Source organism: Microcaecilia unicolor, chromosome 10 (genome assembly GCF_901765095.1).
Source record: "Microcaecilia unicolor chromosome 10, aMicUni1.1, whole genome shotgun sequence".
NCBI lineage: Eukaryota > Metazoa > Chordata > Amphibia > Gymnophiona > Siphonopidae > Microcaecilia > Microcaecilia unicolor.
The window spans coordinates 137,603,957-137,625,831 of NC_044040.1; the positions used below are offsets into that span (position 1 = coordinate 137,603,957).

At 48.4% G+C, this 21,875-nt stretch overlaps 1 protein-coding gene across 3 annotated transcripts in view; it reads left to right on the forward strand.

Moving 5' to 3' along the window:
• The window catches only part of PASK (PAS domain containing serine/threonine kinase), a 719,075-nt gene that overhangs the window by 67,221 nt on the left and 629,979 nt on the right, over nucleotides 1–21,875 (forward strand). The gene's annotated exons all lie outside the window — the stretch shown is intronic.

A 21,875-nucleotide genomic window follows, 5' to 3' on the forward strand; every position in this document is an offset into this window, starting at 1 on the left:
GTGAGGCGTCGAGTGGGTCTCCACCTGCCTCGAGACATCCTGTTATGCAGGCCCCCCGGGACCGACCTTCGTCAGACCCGGCCCCGAGGCGGTGTGAGGATTCCACATCCTCATTGGTAACGAGGAGTCTCGATTACAGGCGTCAAGCAAAGGCAAAGAAGCACTGTCATCGTTCTCCTTTGACACACGGTTCTGGGAGCTCCGGGGCGTCGAAAGGAATTGGCACCCGAGAAACGTCAGCGGCGAGAGGATTGCTCTCCCTCTATTCAGGAGGTGCCGTTGCGTCGGTCTTTTGGCAGCCCGGTACCTGCTCCCGAGCCTCGACAGATTCTGCCACTAGCTCCTTTACTGACCCCACAGCCTTGTCTGACGGCGGCTCTGGACGCACGCATCAGGAACCTGCTTCCAGAGCTTCTGGAAGGATTGCCTCGCCAGTCTGCTTTGGTGTTGGAGGTGCTTGCCTTCTGTACATCTGCTGTAGCGGCATCAGGCCCTTCGCCTGTGGTGAGGTCCCTGACCTCGGTGCCGCTTGGCACTCAGGTCGACTCCCCTTCGACGTCGGTGGAGGAAGCTTCAACGGAGTCCAGGTGGGCGTCGACTTCTCGCACCGCTATCGAGGACGTCAATCATCAGCGTCGAGGCAGGCTCAGTTTCGGACTGCTCTGAGAGATGTCTTGTCCGATACTGAAGGTGAGCGTTCATGGGACGAAGAGGAAGATCACAGGTACGTCTCTTCTGATCAGTCCTATGGGATTCCCTCTGAACCTTCCCTCCACCAGAAAGGAGACTTTCTCCACCGGAGAGTCTGTCCTTTACTTCCTTTGTCCGGGAAATGGCTGCGGCTATTCCCTTCCCTATAGAGGTTGAGGATGAGCCCAGGCTGAGATGTTCGAGGTCCTGGATTATCCTTCTCCGCCTGCAAGGAAGTCCTTATGCTAAACTGGTTGTTCTCTCTGTCTAATCCTGTGATCCCGAAAAAAAGCTGAATCCCATATCGGATCCACCGGTGAGCCTGGATTGATGAGGTCTCAGCTACCTCACAATTCCATGGTGGTGGACTCCACCCGCAAATGAGCCAATGTGCACTAGGGACTATGCCTCGGCACCCCCAGGCAGAGAATCTAGAACCTTCGACTCTTTTGGGAGGATGACGGTATCAGGCCGCTATGCTTGTTGCAGGGATCCAGACATACTAGCTCCACACGAGCGTCCACTTGCGGACTTGGTGAGGCAACTGTCCAGCTTGGTTGATGCACTCCCTCCGAAGCAGGCCGAGCCTTTTCACTAGGTGGTCAGGCAGCAGAAGGCGTGTCGAAAATTCTGTCCATGGGTACATTCGACACTTTTGATGTAGCATCCAGAATCGCTGCCCAAGGTATAGTGATGCACAGACTCTCATGGCTGCATGTCTCTGACCTGGATCATTCGGTCCAGCAGCGGATGGCGGATGTTCCTTGCCGGGGTGATAACCTTTTTAGTGAGAAAGTAGAGGATCTAGTTAACCAGATCAAGAAGCACAATGATGCTATGTATTCTCTCTCCCGCAGGGCGTCTTCTGCTACTACCTCCTCATCTAGGAGGTTTTTTGGAGGGAAGAGGAGTGCACCCTATTCCTATGCTAGGCGTAGGTACACTCCTGCTTCTCAGCAGCCTGCCCAGGCTCAGTCCCAGTGCGCTCTTTCTCGTCAAACAGCGTGCGCCTAAGGCCACTGCAGCTCCCCAGCAAAAGCAAAGGGACGGGCTTTTGATTGGCTCCAGTTCAGCATAGCTTCAGTAAACGTGTCCGTACCAGACGACTTGCCGGTTGGGGGGAGGTTAATGTCTGTTCACCAAAGGTGGCCTCTTATAAACCTCCGACCGGTGGGTTCTTCAAATTGTTCCCGGTTAGGATACACCTCAATCTGGAATCCAAGCCTCCAAATTTCCCACTGGGAGCTCAGTCCTACAGCTCCCAGTACAAGCAAGGGTACTTGCAGAGGAACTCTCCGCCCTTCTGAAGGCCCAAGCAGCCGAACCCGTTCCACCAGGGGAAGAAGTGGCTGGGATTCTATTCCAGGTACTTGTGCAAAGAAAACAGGGGGATGTGTGCCTTCCTAGACCTAAGGGCCCTGAACAAATTTCTTATTCCGAGAAAAGTTCAGATGGGTTTCCCTGTGCACCCTTCTTCCCATTATTCAGGAAAATGATTGGTTATGCTCTCTGGACTTAAAGGAGGCTTACACACACATCTCAATACTTCCAGCTCACAGGAAGTATCTTCGATTTCGGCTAGGAGCAGAGCACTTTCAGTACCGTGTTACTGCCTTTTGGCCTGGCGGTCTGCGGCCCAGAGTGTTTACAAAATGCCTAGCTGTAGCCGCAGCATCGCTACGCAGACTGGGAGTTGCTTGTGTTTCCTTATCTCGACGAGTTGACTGGTGAAGAGCACCTCGAAGGAAGGTGCTCTGGAGTCATGCGAATGACTATTATCAGGTGCTGGAGCTACTGGGGTTTGGCATAAACTATCCCAAGTCCCATTTCACCCCAGTCCAAAAATTGGAATTAATTGGCGCTTTGCTGTACACTCAGCTCGAGCTTATCTACCCGAGGCAAGGACAGACAACCTTCTGTCCCTGGTGTCCATGATTCCAGCGTCTCGGCAGATGTTGAGACTTCTGGGCACATGACCTCCCACAGTTCATTTCACGCCCATGGCCACGTCTACATATGAGATGAGCTCAATGGACCCTACCTTCCCAGTGGTTTCAAGCTCTAGGGGATCTTTAGGATGTAATCCAACTGTCCACCGACTTTCGAAATTCTCTTCAGTGGTGGGACGTTTCGATCCAATTTTAGCATGGGCCAACCTTTCCAAGTTCCTCAGCCCAAGGAAAGTGCTAACGACGGATGCATCTCTCCTGGGGTGGGAGCTCATGTAGATGGTCTGCAGATCAACCTTGTGGAATTTGAGTGATCTGGAATGCTCTAAAGGCTTTCAGAGATCGGCTGTCCAACTGAGTTATCTTAATTCAGACAGACAATCAGGTTGCAATGTTTTACACCAACAAGCAGGGGGACACCGGATCTCGTCCTCTGTGTCAGGAAGCCGTCCAGATATGGCTTTGGGCTTGTCGTCACGCCATGTTTCTCCAAACCACTTATCTGGCTGGTGTAAACAACAGTCTGGCCGACAGGTTGAGCAGGATAATGCAACCTCACATGTGGTCACTGAACATGGGCGTAGTCCGCAAGATCTTCCGAGCGTAGGGCACCCTCTCGGTGGATCCTTTTGCCACTCAGATCAATCACAAGGTCCCTTAGTTCTGTTCCAGGCTTCAGGCCCATTGCAGACTAGCGTTAGATTGCCTTTCTCCTCCATTGGGGAACAGGCCTTCTGTATGCGCATCCTCCCATACATCTAGTAGGGAAGACTTTGCTGAAACTGAAGCAAGACTGCGGAACCATGATCCTGATTGCACCCTTCTGGCAGTGTCAGATTTGGTTTTCTCTTCTTCTGGAGTTGTCCTGCGAAGAACCGTGGCGATTGGAGTGTGTTTCAACTCTCATCGCTCAGAACGAGGAGTCACTTCTACATCCCAACCTCCAGTCTCTGGCTGTCACGGCCTGGATGTTGAGAGCTTAGAATTCGCCTCCTTGGGTCTTTCAGAGGGTGTCTCTCGAGACTTGCTTGCTTCCAGAAGAGATTCCACGAAGAGGTGTTACTCTTTGCCGTCTGTTGTGACAGCTAAGTCCTTGATCCTCTTTCTTTTCCTACACAGATCCTGCTTGAATACCTTCTACACTTGTCAGAGTCGTGCTGCAGAATCTATTTGGGGTTTAGAATCCAGCTCCACCCTCCTAGACCCATTTTTTGTTCTGTTCCAGCCTGCACTCTCATTTATTTATGGTTTGAGGTCAAATCTGTGTTATCTCCTCACCATTGCGAGGCCCAATTGACCAATGTTCGTTGTTTGAGTGAGCCTGGTTGCTATGGACATGTGAGAACATGCAGCCTGCTTGTCCTCGAGAAAGCGAAGATACCTGTAGCAGGTATTCTTCAAGGACAGCAGACTGATTGTTCTCACAACCCGCCCACCTCCCCTTTGGAGATATTTGCTTCTTTTTGTGCTTTTTGATTTAACTGAGGGAACGAGTTCACAGCGACAGGTGGGAAATCAGTCCGCGTGCCAGAAGACTCTGGCAAACTTTTTTTTATATTTTGCTTGCAAAGTGCCGATTCCTGGGTTGACGCGGACGTCGACCTACATGTGAGAACAATCAGCCTGCTGTTCTCGGAGAATACCAGCTACAGGTAAGTATCTTGACTTTTGTGCACAGTACTTTGCTTAATGTACTGCAATCTTAATTTCCTTAGCCTCTGTAGCAGATAAGTCCAGAAACTGGTGTGTTGTGTCTGTCTTCCAGCAGGTGAAGATAGAGATACCGAATTAAAGGCAGTGATACCAGACGGCCATCTCTTTTTTCACTCAGTATATCTCTATCTCTAGCAGGTGATAGATGGCTTCACAGCAGCTCCTGGATTCTCTTCTGGGGCAACTCCTAGGCGCTTTTGGCCACTTGATATTGGGGGTGTTTGGTCAGTGGAGCCAGCCTGGAGGCATACCTAATCGTCTGGGTCCCTACCTCACCCCGTGGACCCCTGCTTCCCAGGTTGTGTGGGCTGAACTGGGCTTTAGCCTTCCTCACCACATCCAAAAAAAATGAAAGGGTCCCGTTTCTGCACTGTTAAAAAAAAAAAAAGAAAAGGTGCATGGAAATCAAGCCAAATAGAGAACCTGCTTTGTCAAGTGCTCTCTGTGTTGCTGCCATGAGCCCGGTGTACCGGTTAGGTGGCGGGCTCATTCCTGGGAGTTCCTTCTTCTTTCAGTGAGTATTCTGCATTAGTTTTTTGATGCTCAGAGTGCATGGGGTTCGATGGCGGCAGAATCCATCATGTTTTGTTCCCACTACGGTAAATGGCGTTCTGCAGCAGGAATTTGTGTGGCAGGGTGTTTGGAGGTTTTGGCAATATTCAGCAATTCTCTCTCCCCTGGTCCATCTGTTTCCCGCTCGGATGTGTCAGGGCGCATGCCATTTTACAAGCGCTTGCCGGCGCGGTTCCCGCCTCTCAGCTGATGGCGGCTTCTGGCTCTTAGCGGCATGATGTGGATCTTCATGTTCCAACTGCGGAGGGAGGGGTGGTGCCTGCTCTGCATTTGGACCTTCTCCTGGGTTTGCTGCAGGGCCTGCTGGCTCTGATTTCCCCCCCCCACCCCCCACATTTTGTACTGCTACTGCACCAGGTCTGTTTGTTAGAGGTTCTTGCCTCAGCAGCCTTTTCCTCTGATCCCTTCTCAGGGTATATCCCCACTAGGCTTGGGCTTGCTACCTCCCATGGAGTATCTGGCTCAGACATAGAGGCGCTTGGGCGCCACTTCTGAGGTGGGGTCATTAGAACCTCTCTCTGGACCCCATTCGATGGCTACTTTTTCTGGGTATTCCTTACGCCCTCCTCGTGGGACGAGATGGAGGAGGTCGAGGTGCACCAGGAGGGATCTGATGATCCCTCGGTTGTTACGTCTGTTTCATAGGTGAATTGCCTTTGCTCATCACTAGCGCCTTGGAAGCTTTGAACATTGCTGACTTGGATGCGCATGTGGCGGCCATGGTGAATCTCAAGATATCTAGCATGCTGAAGCCATATAAGGGTTTTTCATGTGCATGAGGACATTCAGGAGCTTATTTCGGACCATTGTTCCAACACTGAGGGGGAGTTGAAGATGCCGAAGGACATGTCTCGCCTGTATCTGGTATCGCTGGACCAGCTGGAAAAGTTTGATCTACCTAAGTGGAGCCTTAGTAATGGCAGTTAGTAGAAAAGTCCCACCCTCCCAGTGTATGCAGGTGGCCTTGAAAGACATGCAAGATTGGAGGCTGGAGCCTCCCTAAAGTGCACCTTTGAGGTGTCTGTGCTGGTCTTCCAGTCCTCTATCTGTTCTTAGTCCGCTGGGACTTGTCTTAGGTGGTTGCAAATAGGCTTTGGAACAGGACAAGGATTTGGGCCCTGCCTTGGAGAGTCCGTTGCCACTACTGGAGTCGGTACTAGCCTTTTGACGACTCCCTTTATGATTTGGTGTGTGTCTCGGCCAAACAAGTGGCACTGGCAGTTTCCTCCCGCCATTTGTTGTGGCTTCGTCACTGGGGCTTTCGGCTGTGGCATCTAGGCAGCACCTTATGAGATTGCCTTTTTGTGGTAAGCGGTTCTTTGGAGAGGCTCTCAAGAAGATTGTTAAGGATTTGGAGATTCTAAGTCTTGGCGGCTTCCGGAGGATAAGCCTATACCCTCTGTGTGTGGTGGGGGGGCCTAGCAGTACCAGCGGCAGGTGTGTTTCAGTGCCCTTGGTTTCAATAGCCCTCTTCTTTTTCGGAAGGGACACAAGTGGCCCTAGGAAGCTGCAGCGCATCAGGAAGCAGCCGGTCGCCCAGCCCAATGAATGGGATGCCGGTCTCCTCTTCGGCATTCAGGATTGGGGGTCGGCCTTGACTATCATCTACGAAGACCAATATCACTTCAGACCAGTGGGTCTTAGATATTGTCAGAGAAGATTGCAAACTGTCCTCTGTCGTAGGCGAGGTTTTCCTGGAGTCCCGATGCGCCACAGCTTCCAAACGAAAGGGGCGGGTTGAAGCCATGTTTGCAGTCCCTTGTGGACCTGATGGTGGTGGTGCCTGTGCCCCCCTCCGAGATCCACTCATGTTGCGATTCAATTTATTTTATAGTGCCTCGCAAAGAGGACTCATTTTGGCCTTTTTCTAGCTTCTGAGGGTGAACTGTGTCTCACGGTGTGGCATTTCTGCAATCCTTGATAGCTGCAGTGCGGCTGGAGAGTTTCTCACTACCCTGGACCTCAAGGAGGGCACAATTGCACATCCCTATTTGGCCTCCGCATCAGCAGTTCCTCTTTTTGCAATTCTTACATAAGTACATATGTACATAAGTATTGCCATACTGGGACAAACCAAAGGTCAATCAAGCCCAGCATCCTGTTTGTAACAGTGGCCAAGCCAGGTTACAGTACCTGGCAAGATCCTAAAACAGTACATTTTATGTTGCTTTCATAATGGCTTCAGGACTTTCCTTTTAGGAAGCTATCCAAACCTTTTTTAAAAACTGCTAAGCTTACTGCTTTTACTTCATTCTCTGGCAACGAATTCCAGAGTTTAATTACACATTGAGTGAAGAAACATTTTCTCTGATTCATTTTAAATTTACTACGTTGTAGCTTCATTGCATGCCCCTTAGTCCTAGTATGTTGGAAAGAATAAACAAGCGATTCACATGTACCCGTTCCACTCCACACACTACATAAGTATATAAGTATTGCTATACTGGGAAAGATCAAAGGTCCATCAAGCCCAGCATCCTGTTTCCAACAGTGGCCAATCCAAGTCACAAATATCTGGCAAGATCCCAAAAAAGTACAAAACATTTATACTGCTTATCCCAGAAATACTGGATTTCCCCAAGACCATTTAATAATGGTCTATGTACTTTTCCTTTAGGAAGCCATCCAAACCTTTTTTAAGCCCCGCTAAACTAACCACCTTACCATATTCTCTGGCAACGAATTCCAGAGTTTACACATGAGTGAAGAAAAATGATCTCCGATTTGTTTTAAATTACATTGTAGGTTCATCGCATTGCCCCCTAGTCCTGGTATTTTTGGAAAGCGTAAACAGATGCTTCACATCTACCCGTTCAACTACACTCATTATTTTATAGACCTCTATCATATCTCCTCTCAGCCGCCTTTTCTCCAAGCTCAAGAGGCCCTAGCCACTTTAGCCTTTCCTCATAGGGAAGTCGTTCCCATCCCCTTTATCATTTTTGTCGCCCTTCTCTGCACCTTTTCTAATTCCACTATATGTTTTATGAGATGCGGCGAGCAGAATTGAACACAATATTCGAGGTGCAGTCGCACCATGGAGCGATACAAGGCATTATAACCTCCTCATTTTTGTTTTCCATTCCTTTCTAATAATACCTAACATTATTTGCTTTCTTAACTGCAGCAGCACACTGAGCAGAAGGTTTCAACGTATCATCAACGACGACACCTAGATCCCTTTCTTGGTCCGTGACTCCTGACATGGAACCTTGCATGACGTAGCTATAATTCTCCGTGGACAAGCAGGCTGCTTGTCCTCACGACTGGGTTGACGTCCACGGCAGCCACTGAAACCGGAAGAAAAAATCTCGCGGAAGTCCCGCACGCGGGGCACGCCCACCGTGCATGCATGGCCGTCTTCCCGACCCGTGCGCGATCGTTTCCCGCTCATTTTTTCGCTTTCCACGCTGGAGAGAGCGCGTCTTCATCCCTCTCCGTGTCAGCCCCGGAAAATCGATTTGACGGCCTAGTCCGCGATTTTCTTCTATTGTTTTTTTGCTTTCCGCAAAAAAAGAAAAAAAAAAAAAAGAGGACTTTCCCTTTCCTTTTCGTCGAGTTTCTCCGTTTGTTTCGCCTACGTCGCGGCCTTGTGGCCGGCATTCGTTCTTTATTTTGTGGTGTGCCCTTTTACCGCTACCATCAACGATTTTGACTTCGCCGACTCTATTTTTCCGTCGATGTCCTCGAAGATCCCGAGCGGATTCAAAAAGTGTGGTCGATGCGGCCGGCAGATCTCTGCGACCGATCCTCACGGATAGTCCTGCCCCGCCACTCCCCGCTGCTCAGGGCCATCGGGACTGAACCCTGTCGGATCCGACCCCCCAGAGGGCGCGGGAGACTCCACCTCCTCCTCGTCCATGCCGCGGAGCGCCGATGACGGCATAGAAAGAAAGCTGCGAAGAAAGCACCGTCATCGGTCGCCCACGGCGCATGGACTGGCAGCTCCGGGGACGTCGAGAGAAGACTCGATCCCCAAGAAGCGCCAACGCCTGGAGGATGCGCTCCCCCTGTATTGAAGAGGTGTCGATGCGCAGGTCGTCGGTATACCCCGTACGTCTCCTGAATCCGGGCAGCTTCTAGCACACCGACGCACCGCACCGGCCCCCCAGCCTCTCCCGACAGCGGGCCTAGACGATTGCCTCCGAGCCATCCTCCCAGGGATCCTGGAGGGGCTGATACGCCAGGCCTTGCCAGCACCGGGGGGTGCTTGCGCCCTCGGTGCCGTTGATGGAAGCGCCGGGCTGGCTCTGGCCCTGTGATGCGATCTTTGACAACGGCACTGGTCTCGATCGCCGCTCAGGTGGAATTCCCGTCGATGGAGGTTGCTTCGTCCCCGCCGGCGCAGGAGTCCACCTCTCGATACCATCGTCGAGGATATGGATCCTCGGGGTCGAGATGGGCCCGGTTGCGGTCGGAGCTCAGAGAGCTCATGTCCGACACCGAGGAGGAGGCCTCGTGGGAGAAGGAGGCAGACCCCAGATATTTCTCCTCCGAGTAGTCATCTGGTCTTCCCTCCGACCCCACGCCTCACCGGAGAGGAAGCTCTTGCCTCCAGAGAGCCTCTCCTTCGCCTCTTTTGTCCGGGACATGTCTATTAGCATTCCCTTCCCAGTGGTCACTGTGGATGAGCCGAGGACTGAGATGCTCGAAGTCCTCGACTATCCATCACCACCTAGAGAGTCTTCCACGGTACCGTGCACAATGTCCTCAAGGAGACACTGCTTCGGAACTGGCTGAAGCCTTTATCTAATCCCACCATCCCTAAGAAAGTGGAGTCCCAATACAGAGTCCCACAGAACCCAGAGTTGATGCGGCCCTCAGCTGCCACATGACTCAGCAGTCGAGACTCTGCTCTCAAAAGGGCAAGGAGTTCGAGGAATACTGCCTCGAGCCGCCCCAGGGCAGGAGTCTCGCACTCTGGACTCGTTTGGGAGGAAGGCCTACCATTCTTCCATGCTCGTAACTAGTACAAACCCCAACCTTGGCTGACTTCTAATATCCGCTACCTACGTTCCTGTACCCGCTCCGCCGAACGCCTCTGGCGGAAATCTCGGGCCCTTGCTGATTTCTTACACTTTAAGTTCATGCTGACCTCCTTCCAATCTGCTCTTTTACGTGCTAAGCAGGATTATTATATCCAACTAACCAACTCTCTTGGCTCTAATCCTCGACTTCTCTTCACCACATTGAACTCTCTCCTCAAGGTGCCCCCTCCCCCAACTCCCCCTTCATTATCTCCTCAGACCCTTGCTGAATTCTTTCACAACAAGGTTCAAAAGATAAACCTTGCTTTCTACCTCACCAGCTCTCCCTCCACTAGTCCGTTCCCCTCTCTCTCCTTCCCTCATTCCCTTTCCTCCTTTCCTGAAGTTACTATTGAGGAAACTACACTCTCCTTTCTTCCTCAAAATGTACCACCTGTTCCTCTGATCCCATTCCCACCACCTTCTTAATGCCATCTTTCCTACTCTTATTCCTTTTATCTGTCACATTCTCAACCTCTCACTTTCCACTGCGGACTGTCCCTGCTGCCTTTAAACATGCTGTGGTCACACCTCTCCTTAAGAAGCCTTCACTTGACCCTACTTGTCCCTCTAATTACCGACCCATCTCCCTCCTTCCTTTTCTCTCCAATTACTTGAGCGTGCTGTTCACCGCCGCTGCCTTGATTTTCTCTCCTCACATGCTATTCTTGACCCACTACAATCTGGTTTTCGCCCTCTCCACTCAACCGAACTGCGCTTACTAAAGTCTCCAATGACCTATACTGGCTAAATCCAGAGGTCAATATTCCATCCTCATTCTTCTTGATCTTTCCGCTGCTTTTGACACTGTCGATCACAGCAATACTTCTCGATACCCTGTCCTCACTTGGATTCCAGGGCTCTGTTCTTTCCTGGTTCTCTTCCTACCTCTCCCTCCGCACCTTTAGTGTTCACTCTGGTGGATCCTCTTCTACTTCTATCCTCTGCCTGTCGGCGTAACTCAGGGTTCTGTTCTTGGTCCCTCCTCTTTTCTATCTACACTTCTTCCCTTGGTTCATTAATCTCATCCCATGGCTTTTCCTACCATCTCTATGCTGATGACTCCAAATCTACCTTTCTACCCCTGATATCTCACCTTGCATCCAAACCAAGTTTCAGCGTGCTTGTCTGACATTGCTGCCTGGATGTCTCAACACCACCTGAAATTAAATATGACCAAAAACCGAGCTTCTCATTTTCCCCCCAAACCCACCTCCCCGCTCCCCCCGTTTTCTATTTCTGTGATGGCTCTCTCATTCTCCCTGTCTCCTCAGCTCGAAACCTTGGGGTCATCTTTGACTCTTCTCTCCCTTCTCTGCTCATATCCAGCAGACCGCCAAGACCTGTCGTTTCTTCTTTACAACATCCGTAAAATCCGCCCCTTTCTTTCCGAGCACTCTACCAAAACCCTCATCCACACCCTTGTCACCTCTCGTTTAGACTACTGCAATCTGCTTCTTGCTGGCCTCCTACTTAGTCACCTCTCCCCTCTCCAGTCGGTTTCAAAACTCTGCTGCCGTCTCATCTTCCGCCAGGTCGCTTTACTCATACTACCCCTCTCCTCAAGTTGCTCACTGGCTCCCTATCCGTTTTCGCATCCTGTTCAAACTTCTTCTACTAACCTATAAATGTATTCACTCTGCTGCTCCCCAGTATCTCTCCACACTCGTCCTTCCCTACACCCCTTCCCGTGCACTCCGCTCCATGGATAAATACTTCTTATCTGTTCCCTTCTCCACTACTGCCAACTCCAGACTTCGCGCCTTCTGTCTCGCTGCACCCTACGCCTGGAATAAACTTCCTGAGCCCCTACGTCTTGCCCCATCCTTGGCCACCTTTAAATCTAGACTGAAAGCCCACCTCTTTAACATTGCTTTTGACTCGTAACCACTTGTAACCACTCGCCTCCACCTACCCTCCTCTCTTCCTTCCCGTTCACATTAATTGATTTGATTTGCTTACTTTATTTATTTTTTTGTCTATAAGATTGTAAGCTCTTTGAGCAGGGACTGTCTTTCTTCTATGTTTGTGCAGCGCTGCGTACGCCTTGTAGCGCTATAGAAATGCTAAATAGTAGTAGTAGTAGTAGTAGATCCAATCATGCCAGCTCTACACGAGCATCCACATGCGGAACAATGTGCTGCAACTGGCGGACCTGGTTTACAACCTCCCCACGGAGCAGTCCAGGCCCTTTCAGGAGGTGGTCAGGCAGCTGAAGGCGTGTAGAAAATTCCTGTCCAGGGGTATCTATGACACCTGTGATGTGACATCCAGAGCCGCGGCCCAGGGTATAGTGATGCGCAGACTCTCGTGGCTCCGTGCCTCTGACCTGGACAACCGCACCCAGCAAAGGGTGGCGGATGTCCCTTGCCGGGGGGATAATATTTTGGCGAGAAGGTTAAGCAGTTGGTGGACCAACTACACCAGCAGGAAACCGCTCTCGACAAGCTCTCCCACTGGGCGCCTTCAGCATCCGCCCCCACTGGTGGACGTTTTTCTCGGACCAGGCTGGCTGCACCTTACGCTTACAGCAAGCGTAGGTACAACCAACCGGCCCACAGGGACAGCCCCAGCGCGCTCGTTCCCGTCAACAGCGTGCGCCTAAGCAGCCCCCTGCGCCTCCACAGCAAAAGCAGGGACGGGCTTTTGACTGGATCCATGGGAACGTAGCCGTGCCAGATGGCCTGCCGGTCGGGGGGAGGTTGACAGTTTTTCACCAAAGGTGGCCTCTCATAACCTCCGACCAGTGGGTTCTCCAAATAGTGCGGTGCGGTTACACCCTAAATTTGGTCTCCACCTCACCAAATTGTCCACCGGGAGCTCAATCCTTCAGCTCTCATCACAAGCAGGTACTTGCAGAGGAACTCTCCGCCCTTCTCAGCGCCAATGCAGTCGAGCCTGTGCCACCCGGGCAAGAAGGGCAGGGATTCTATTCCAGGTACTTCCTTGTGGAAAAGAAAACAGGGGGGATGCGCCCCATCCCAGACCTGAGAGGCCTGAACAAGTATCTGGTGCGAGAAAAGTTCAGGATGCTTTCCTTGGGCACCCTTCTTCCCATGATTCAGAAAGACGATTGGCTTTGTTCCCTGGATTTAAAGGATGCTTATACTCACATCCCGATACTACCAGTTCACAGACAGTATCTGTGATTCCGTCTGGGAACATGGTACTTCCAGTATTGTGTGCTGCCCTTTGGGCTCGCCTCTGCACCGCGGGTGTTTACCAAGTGCCTCGTGGTGGTTGCGGCGTACCTACGCAAGCTGGGGGTGCACGTGTTCCTGTATCTCGACGATTGGCTGGTGAAGAGCACCTCAGAGGTGGGATCTCTTCGGTCCATGCTTGCCTCAGTTCTGTTCCAGACTTCAGGCACACGGCAGACTGGTGTCGGATGCCTTTCTCCTCCTTTGGGGGAAGGGCCTCTTGTATGCATATCCTCCCATACCTTTGGTGGGGAAGACCTTACTGAAGCTCAAGCAAGACCGCGGCACCATGATTCTGATCGCGCCCTTTTGGCCCCATCAGATCTGATTCCCCTCTTCTTCTGGAGTTTTCCTCCGAAGAACCGTGGAGATTGGAGTGTTTTACAACTCTCATTTCGCAGAATGAACAGAACGGTTCTGCACCCCCAACCTTCAGTCTCTGGCTCTCAAGGCCTGGATGTTGAGGGCGTAGATTTTGCTTTATTTGGTCTGTCTGAGGGAGTCTCCCGTGTCTTGCTTGCCTCTTGGAAGGATTCCACTAAAAAGAGTTATTTTTTTTAAGTGGAGGAGGTTTGTCGTTTGGTGTGAGAACAAGGCCCTAGAACCTCGTTCTTGTCCGGCACAGAACCTGCTTGAATACCTTCTACACTTATCAGAGTTGGGTCTCAAGACCAACTCAGTAAGGAATCACCTTAGTGCAATTAGTGCTTACCATCATTTGTGTAGAGGGTAAAGGCATCTGTGGAGAGCCTTTAGTCGTTCGATTCATGAGAGGCTTGCTTTTGTCAAAGCCCCCTGTCAAGCCTCCTGCAGTGTCATGGGATCTCAACGTCATTCTCACCCAGCTGATTGAACCTCCTTTTTAGCCACTTAATTCATGCCATCTGAAGTACTTGACCTGGAAGGTCATTTTCTTGGTGGCAGTTACTTCAGCTCGTAGAGTTAGTGAGCTTCAAGCCCTGGTAGCTCATGCTCCTTATACTAAATTTCATCATAACAGAGTAGTCCTCTGCACTTACCCTAAGTTCCTGCCAAAGGTGGTGTCGGAGTTCCATCTGAACCAGTCAATCGTCTTGCCAACATTCTTTCCCAGACCGCATACCCGCCCTGCTGAACGTCAGTTGCACACTTTGGACTGCAAGCGAGCGTTGGCCTTCTATCTGGAGCGGACACAGCCCCACAGACAGTCCGCCCAATTGTTTATTTCTTTCGACCCCAATAGGAAGGGGGTCGCTGTCGGGAAACACACCATGTCCAATTGGCTAGCAGATTGCATTCCCTTCACTTATGTCCAGGCTGGGCTGGCTCTTGAGGGTCATGTCACGGCTCATAGTGTTAGAGCCATGGCAGTGTCAGTGGCCACTTGAAGTCAGCCACTATTGAAGAGATTTGCAAGGCTGCGACGTTGTCATCTGTCCACACATTCACATCACATTACTGCCTCCAGCAGGATACCCGACGCGACAGTCAGTTCGGGCAGTCGGTGCTGCATAATCTTTTTGGGGTTTGAATCCAACTCCACCCTCCTGGACCCGGTTTTATTCTGTTCAGGCTGCACTCTCAGTTAGTTGTTCTTCGTAGGTCAGTTTCTGTTAGGTCCTCGCTGTTGCGAGGTGCAATTGACCCTGTTTGTTGTTTTGAGTGAGCCTGGGAGCTAGGGATACCCCAGTCGTGAGAACAAGCAGCCTGCTTGTCCTCGGAGAAAGCGAATGATACATACCTGCAGCAGGTGTTCTCCGAGGACAGCAGGCTGATTGTTCTCACCTACCCTCCCTCCTCCCCTTTGGAGTTGCGTTTTTTCCTCATCTCTTTGCTTGTCATTTAACTGAGTGGGAATGGTTGCGCACGGGCGGGAAGATGGCCGCGCATGCGCGGTGGGTGTGCCCCGCTTGCGGGACTTCCCCCGAGATTTTTTCTTCCGGTTTGAGTGGCTGCCGTGGACGTCAACCCATTTGTGAGAACAATCAGCCTGCTGTCCTCGGAGAACACCTGCTACAGGTATGTATCATTCGCTTTTGGGTTCATCTTTCCCACATGGATCACTTTGCACTTGCTCACATTAAACGTCATCTGCCATTTAGACACCCAGTCTCCCAGTCTCGTAAGGTTCTCTTGTAATTTTTCACAGTCCTCCCGTGATTTAACGACTTTGAATAACTTTGTGTCATCAGCAAATTTAATTACCTCAGTAGTTATTACCAAATGTGTAATTAAACTCTGGAATTCGTTGCCAGAGAATGTGGTAAAGGCGGGTTAGCGGAGTTTAAAACGGCTTCCTAAAGGAAAAGTCCATAGATCGTTGTTAAATGGACTTGGGGAAAATCCACTATTTCTGGGATAAGCAATATATGTTTTGTACATTTTTGGGATCTTGCTGGGTATTTATGACTTGGATTGGCCACTGTTGGAAACAGGATGCTGGTCTTGATGGACCTTTGGTCTTTCCCAGTATGACAGTACTTACGTACTTATGTATCTCTAGGTCATTTATAAATATGTTAAATAGCAGAGGTCCCAGCAGAGGTCTGGAGTCTTTCATGAGGTACTTTGTCAGACGCCTTCTGAAAATCCAGATACACAATATCAACCGGCTCACTTTTATCCACATGTTTGTTCACCCCTTCAAAGAAATGTGGTAGATTGTTGAGGCAAGATTTCCCTTCACTAAATCCATGTTCACTTTGTCTCATCCATACTTTTGAATATGCTCTGTAATTTTGTTCTTAATAATAGTCTCTACCATTTTGCTCGGCACTGACGTCAGACTCACCAGTCTATAATTTCCCGGATCTCTTCTGGAACCTTTTTAAAAAAATCAGCATTACATTGGCCATCCTCCAATCGTACGGTACCACGCTTGATTTTAAGGATAAATTACATATTACTAACAATAGCTCCGGAAGCTCATTTTTCAGATCTATCTGTACTCTGGGATGAATACCATCCTGTCCACGAGATTTGCTGCTCTTCAATTTGTAGAACTGCCCTATTGCATCCTCCAGGTTTACAGAAAATTCATTGTTTCTCTGATCCGATAGCTTCGTATACCATTCCTGGCAATGGTATCCCACCCAAATTTTCCTCGGTGAAGACTGAGTCAAAGAATTAATTTAATCTGTCTGCTGCGGCTTTGTCTTCCCTGATGGCCCCTTTTTTTTCCTCTTTCAACCGATTCTTTTGCTGGCTTACTGCTTTTAATATACCTAAAATAATTTTGCTATGTGTCCTTTGCCTCCAACGAAATCTTTTTTTCGAAGTCCCTCTTAGCCTTCCTTATCAGCGCTTTGCATTTGAATTGACATTCCTAATGCTGTTTCTTATTATTTTCAGTCGGTTCCTTCTTCCATTTTCTGAAGGATTTTCTGTTAGCTCTAATGAATACCCAGCAGATCGAACCTGGACTAACTTCGATCTGTTAAATGAAGAAACCATCACTCAAGCACTCAACAAATTCTGCAAAACCCACTCCAAACTGGATATTTGTCCCAGCAACCTAATAAGGTTCGCCCCCCAACGCTTCATAATAGACCTTACATCACACATGAACTACATGTTGCAACATGTCCCCAAGGACAAAGGAAACATACTTCTTACCCCTATACCCAAAGACTTAAAAAAATTAAACGGTACAACCAACTATCGACCAGTAGCATCAATCCCCCTGGCAGTCAAACTTATGGAAAGTATGGTAACCAAACAACTTACCAACTACTTAGACAAATTCACTATACTACATGAATCGCAGTCAGGATTTTGATCCAACCATAGCACTGAAACAGTTCTAACCACTCTCATAACCAAATTTAAACAATTAATTGCAACTGGAAATAATGTACTTTTCCTACAATTTGACATGTCCAGCGCGTTCGTCATGGTCAGCCACTAAATACTCACGAACATCCTGGATTACTTCGGGATTGGATGAAACGTACTTAGATGGTTCAAAGGCTTCCTAACAGCAAGAACCTATCAAGTGATAGCAAACTCAAAAACGTCAACTCCATGGAAACCTGAATGCGGAGTTCCACAAGGATCACCGCTCTCACCAACCCTTTTTAACTTAATGATGACACCATTAGCCAAATCGCTCTCCAACCAAGGACTCAACCCATACATCTATGCAGACGATGTCACAATATACATCCCATTCAAACAAGATATAACTAGTACAATCAATGGTGCTAAGCCATCTAGACTACTGCAATGCCATTTATGCCAGATGCAAAGAACAAATCATTAAGAAGCTTCAAACCACTCAAAACACAGCAGCCAGACTCATATTTGGGAAAGCGAAATACGAAAGCGCCAAACCCCTAAGAGAAAAACTACACTGGCTCCCACTAAAAGAACGAATTGCATTCAAAGTTTGCACCCTGGTCCACAAAATCGTTCACGGGGAAGCCCTGACCTATATGACAGACCTTATAGACTTACCTAATAGGAACGCAAGTAGTTCAGCACCCACATTCCTCAATCTTCACTACCCTAACTGCAAAGGGCATGTGGGTAAGAGGAACCCGAATTATAGCTACGTCTTGCAAGGTTCCGCGTTAGGAGTTACGGATCAAGAAAGGGATCTGGGTGTCGTCGTCGATGATACGCTGAAACCTTCTGCTCAGTGTGCTGCTGCGGCTAGGAAAGCAAATAGAATGTTGGGTGTTATTAGGAAGGGTATGGAGTCCAGGTGTGCGGATGTTATAATGCCGTTGTATCGCTCCATGGTGCGACCGCACCTGGAGTATTGTGTTCAGTACTGGTCTCCGTATCTCAAAAAGATATAGTAGAATTGGAAAAGGTACAGCGAAGGGCGACGAAAATGATAATGGGGATGGGACGACTTTCCTATGAAGAGAGGCTGAGAAGGCTAGGGCTTTTCAGCTTGGAGAAGAGACGGCTGAGGGGAGATATGATAGAAGTGTATAAAATAATGAGTGGAATGGATCGGGTGGATGTGAAGCGACTGTTCACGCTATCCAAAAATAATAGGACTAGAGGGCATGAGTTGAAGCTACAGTGTGGTAAATTTAAAACGAATCGGAGAAAATTTTTCTTCACCCAACGTGTAATTAGACTCTGGAATTCGTTGCCGGAGAACGTGGTACGGGCGGTTAGCTTGACGGAGTTTAAAAAGGGGTTAGATAGATTCCTAAAGGACAAGTCCATAGACCGCTATTAAATGGACTTGGAAAAATTCCGCATTTTTAGGTATAACTTGTCTGGAATGTTTTTACGTTTGGGGAGCGTGCCAGGTGCCCTTGACCTGGATTGGCCACTGTCGGTGACAGGATGCTGGGCTAGATGGACCTTTGGTCTTTCCCAGTATGGCACTACTTATGTACTTATGTACTTATGTAATCACACACAGGCTCCAAATAATGAACTCATGGGCGTACGCATTCCAACTAAAGCTAAACGCAGAAAAAACATAATGTCTCATCCTGTCCTCACAATACAATACAATACAAACAAACCCAATACCATAAATACCCCAGAATACACCCTACCGGTCTCAGACAGCTTGAAAATTCTGGGAGTCACAATTGACCGAAATTTCACTCTCGAAGATCATGCGAAACACACAGCAAAGAAAATGTTCTACTCAATATGGAAACTTAAGAATCAAACCTTTCTTCCTAAGGGAAGTATTCCGCAGCCTAGTACAATCAATGGTGCTAAGCCATCTAGACTACTGCAATGCCATTTATGCCAGATGCAAAGAACAAATCATTAAGAAGCTTCAAACCACTCAAAACACAGCAGCCAGACTCATATTTGGGAAAGCGAAATACGAAAGCGCCAAACCCCTAAGAGAAAAACTACACTGGCTCCCACTAAAAGAACGAATTGCATTCAAAGTTTGCACCCTGGTCCACAAAATCGTTCACGGGGAAGCCCTGACCTATATGACAGACCTTATAGACTTACCTAATAGGAACGCAAGTAGTTCAGCACCCACATTCCTCAATCTTCACTACCCTAACTGCAAAGGGCTAAAATATAAATCCACATACGCGACCAGTTTCTCATACATCTGTACTCAGCTATGGAACGCACTACCGAAGACCATAAAAACAACGCTAGACCTATCTTTCGAAGGCTACTGAAAACATCTGTTCAAGAAGGCGCATACCACAAACATCCATCTTAAACACTAAATAATAAGACTATATACGACCTATACACAACCGAAATCTTATCACTTGACTGATTAACCTCTTTGCTATTAGTGAATAAGCACTATCACTTCTATCCTTATATTGAACATGGTCTCTCCATAGTCGATGACACACTGTATGTTATAATCCAATCATCACTCAGGAACCTTCATGCAATACCATAATGTATTCTTCTCTACCATGTATGTATGCACATGGTGTGTGTGTGTGTGTATATATATATATATATATATATATATATATATATATATATATATATACACCATGAACTGTTCCATGTATGTTATGTTCCATCTATGTTACCATGTATGTATGCACCTTAACGCAACACCATTTGTAATTCTGTTACCCGGAAATGGCAACTGCCATTATGGCAAATGTAAGCCACATTGAGCCTGCAAATTGGTGGGAAAATGTGGGATAAAAATGCTACAAATAAATTAAATAGCTTTCTTCACCTCACTTTTTAACCATGCCGGCTGTCGTTTTGTCTTCCTTCCTCCTTTTTTAATACGCAGAATATGTTTGGCCTGGGCTTCCAGGATGGTGTTTTAGAACAGCATCCATGCCTGATGTAAATTTTTGACCCTCGCAGTTGCTCATCTAAGTTTATTTTTCACCGTTCTTCTAATTTTTCCTTCTCTCGTCGGCTCCTGTATCAGCTGCTCCATAAAGCTGTCCTTTATTTCGTCAAGGAATTTTACTTCCTTAGCGTGCCCCTATGTTACATTTACTCAGTCTATATCGAGGTAATTGAAAGCACCCATTATTATTGTGTTGCCCAGTTTGTTTGTGTCCCTAAATTCCTTTAACATTTCCGTCTGTTCATCCTGGCCAGACGGATGGTAGTACACTCCTATCACTATCATTTTGCCCTTTACACGTGGAATTTCAATCCACAGTGATTCCAAGAAGTGTTTTGTTTCCTGCAAAACGTTCTATCTATTTGATTCAAGCCTCTCATTAATATACAATGCTACCCCTCCACCAATTCAATCCACCCTATCACTACGATAAAATTTGTACCCTGGTATGACAATGTCCCACTGGTCATCCTCCTTCCACCAGATCTCATAGATGCCTATTGTATCTAATTTTTCATTTAATGCAATATATTCTAACTCTCCCATCTTATTTCTTTGGCTTCTGGCATTCTCATGTAGACATTTCAAAGTATGTTTGTTGTTCCTATTTACATGATGCTTAGTATTTGACAGTATTAATTTGCAATATTTTGTTTAATTTTAATTTTAATTTAAGGACACCTGATCTACTACGGTCTCTTTTGCAACCTCACTGTCAGGATACCCCATCTTCCCTGTTTTGGTGATATCTTTGAAAGATACCTTATCCAGAACCCTGTGCTTTTGTTCGACTGTCGGCCTCCCCCCCCCCCCCCCCTGTTTCTAGTTTAAAAGTTGCTCTATCTCCTTTTTAAATGTCGATGGCAGCAGCTTGGTCCCACCTGGTTAAGGTGAAGCCTGTCCTTTCAGAATAGGCTCCCCCTTCCCAAAAATTTTGCCCAGTTCCTAACAAATCTAAAACCCTCCTCCCTACACCATCGTCTCATCCATGCATTGAGACTCCGGAGCTCTGCCTGTCTCTTGGGCCCTGCGCGTGGAACGGGTAGCATTTCAGAAAATGCTACCCTAGAGTATCTGGATTTGAGCTTTCTGTCTATGAGCCTAAATTTGGCTTCCAGAACCTCTCTCCCACATTTTCCTATGTCATTGGTACCCACATGTACCAAGGCAGCTGACTCCTCCCCAGCACTATCTAAAATCCTATCGAGGTGACGCGTGAGGTCCACCACCTTCGCACCAGGCAGGCAAGTCACCAGGCGATCCTCACATCCACCAGCCATCCAGCTATCTATATGCCTAATGATCGAATCACCAACTACAACAGCTGTCCTAACCTTTCCCTCCTGGGCAGCACTTGGAGACATATTCTCGGTGCGAGAGGATAGTACATCACCTGGTGGGCAGGTCCTGGCTACAGGAGTACTTTCTACTTCACTAGGGTGATGCTCTCGTTCTAGGAGCCCTCCCTCCTCCAAGGTAGCACAAGGGCTACCAGACTGGAAATGGGACTTCTCTGCAACATCCCTGTAGATCTCCTCTATGTACCTCTCTGTCTTTCTCAGCTCCACCAAGTCTGCTACTCTAGCCTCAAGAGAACAGACACGTTCTCTGAGAGCTAGACCTCTTTCATATGTCATATCTCCCCTCAGCCGTCTTTTCTCTAAGCTGAAGAGCCCTAGCCACTTTAGCTTTTCCTCATAGGGAAGTCATACCCTCCCCTTTATCATTTTCGTCGCCCTTCTCTGTACCTTTTCTAATTCCACTATATCTTTTTTAAGATGTGGTGACCAGAATGGAACACAATATTCGAGGTGCAGTCACACCATGGCGCGATACAAAGGCATTATAACCTCCTCATTATTGTTTTCTATTCCTTTCCTAATAATACCTTACATTCTATTTGCTTTCTTAGCTGCCACTTCACATTGAGCAGAGGGTTTCAACGTATCATCAACGATGACAC